Consider the following 2755-nt stretch of genomic DNA (forward strand, 5'->3'; position numbering starts at 1 on the left):
TTAAATCTAAAATATAATCTTTTTATTAATAATTTTTGTGTAAAGAACCATCATATTTTTGCCTGGAAAATTTGCGTAGTTTAAAGTTGAAATTATTTCAATTATACGAACCTGTTTAGATTAGATCTAAAGTAGTTTCATGCTTATTTCACTTGCATTTTGATTATGAATCAAACATGCAACTTGGTTGGTAGAATCATGTTGTAAAAATATTTTACAAATATGAAAATTATTTTCGAAAAGCCAAACCCCAACCCTCAGCCCAAAACTTAATTGAGAATTAAGAAGTTGTTTGATTAGGTTCTAGGATTGTGAATTGAAGAACCTAAGGCACAAACCATAACACATTGGGTTAATGGGTTAGTGAGAATTAAGTCCATTAATTGGGTTAGACCTAAGGTTAGATTAAAGATGGACTTAATTAGAGAATTGACTAAATCTAATCAATTGTTGTCTTAGATTAGGTCAAGGATTCTCTAGATCAATTACAATAGTTGTAGTTGGTCAAGTCCATATCTTTAACGAGAACTAAATGGACTTGATTCTTGGCTAAGCAGTCTAGCACGAACTGTTAGGTTGATCTAATCAAAACTAATTAAACCAGTTAGTGTCTAAGGTAAACCAGATCGGTAGTTTTTAATTAAAAATCCACTTACCTGGCCATTTTTGATGGTGTCTAAGGCAAGCTTTGGCAGACCCTCCCATCGATCGAACTTACCTGGTCTCTTGGTGAAATTATGTTTTGATCGGATCACTTGACTATTTGAACTGACCCATATCAGCTAGGTAAATCAGTGTGACTAATTTAGGTGCTCCTAGACTAGCCCTTTTAATGGTCTCCCTTAAGCTGACTTGGTGAAGCCAGTGGGAGGATCATGATAAGCTGGTTCATCTAACCTTCTCCTCTAAATCAATTAAATCTTCTAAAATTATTAGATCTTTAAAATGAAATAGTTATGGTGATAACTAGATCATAGTCTCCCATTAAGTGGATGATAATGGGTCCATCAGTTGGATAATCATTGGAGGCCCAAAGGCCTAGTGCTTATCGGATGATGGAATTGTCATTCATAATATGATTTTTTGACTGTATCTTTCTAAATGGTGGTTAGGTTAGCCAACCAAAGTTAGGCCTAATCATTCATTGACTAGATGGGCCAAGTATGGTCATGTTAATGGTTGGACCTAACTAGACCTTTTCAGTGGAGGCCAAAGCCTGCTGATCAGGGACTGGGGCTAAATTAAAATTACTAAAAATTATTTAGAGAAATAATTGGTTATGAACCTACCTTTAGATGTACATGGATTGGCCAACCAAAGTTAGACTTGTCTACAGTCTAAGTGGATTCTAGTACCCACTAAGGAATTAGGATAATTCCTCGAATTGGAGGTAGAGGCTACCAATTCGAATAAAATAGTGGGAGAAACTTTTTGATTAAAGTCTAAATCTTTAGGTTTAATAAATCAATTACTAATTAGATTATGATTTTTCTTGGTACAGATATAGCCACTTCCCTATCACTCCAATCATTGTTGGATAATGATAAGTTGGTGGGATCCAACTTCGGTAGCTAGTATCGAAAGTTGAAGATAGTCCTAGAGCATGAATGGATCCTATATGTGATAACGGATCCTGTACCTGAGGAGCCAGTTGCCAATGCATGTGGAACAGTCAGAGATACTTACCAGAAGTGGCTCAGTGATCATACCACAGTGCGCTGCATCATGCTGGCTGCCATGAGTGATGAGTTCAATCACAGATTTGAGACGGCTCAGCCAAAGGACATGCTTCAAGTGTTGGAGGATGCCTTTGGCACACCCGATGACGTGAAGAGGCACAGGACTAGTTGTGCCATCTTCAATGCCAAAATACAGATGGTGCCTTTGTCACTGATCATGTATTGTACATGATCGAGCTGATGGAGCGTTTGAGCAAGCTCGGCTTTCTTTTGCATGAGCAGCTTGAGAAAGATGCAATTCTGAACTCGCTACCCAAGTCTCATCTCCCATTTCTCACTCATTATAGAATGACAAAGCCTGAAGTAAACTACTACGGATTACTGGGGTTGCTTCAGAACTTTGAAAAGGATCACCAACTCCATAAGGAGTCGGTGAACTTAGTGGGAGGTTCATCTTCTGATTCTCGACCCTTTAAGAAAGGAAATAAGAATAAGAAGAAGAAAGTGAAGAAGGTGCAAGTTCAGGCTGGGACATCAGTGCAGGACCAGACCAGAAAGATCAAACCTGATAAGAGTCAAGCTGAATGCTTCTTTTGCCAGAAGTGGGGGCATTAGAAGAGGAACTATCCTCAGTACATTGCCTTCCTGGACCCGAACAGGCAGAGAAAGAAGCAAGCTGTTGCTGAGGCAAGGTATTTATATGTAACTCCTTGCAATTTCTCTTTTTGTGATATAATTGATTGGGTATTGGATATCGATAGTCCTTACCATTTTGCAATTCGTTGCAGGGGTTGCAAGTTAGTAGGAGATTCGAGCAAGGCGAGAGGTTTCTGAATGTTAGAGATGGAAGACCAGTTCCAGTTCTAGCATTAGAAATCTTGAAAACTTGTATTTGAGTCCCATACTGTTATTCTTAATGATTGTCATTTCTGTTCCAGTTTCTTTTTAAATGTTATTTCTGTAGGCTTTCTGGCCAAAAATGTTTATGAAATTTTAATAAAAAAATAAGTTTGTAATATCATTATGAATGGTGTTACTATTTTTGTGGATATTTGAACAATGGTGTGTATATATTA

Source organism: Elaeis guineensis, chromosome 12 (assembly GCF_000442705.2).
Source record: "Elaeis guineensis isolate ETL-2024a chromosome 12, EG11, whole genome shotgun sequence".
Classification (NCBI taxonomy): Eukaryota; Viridiplantae; Streptophyta; class Magnoliopsida; order Arecales; family Arecaceae; genus Elaeis; species Elaeis guineensis.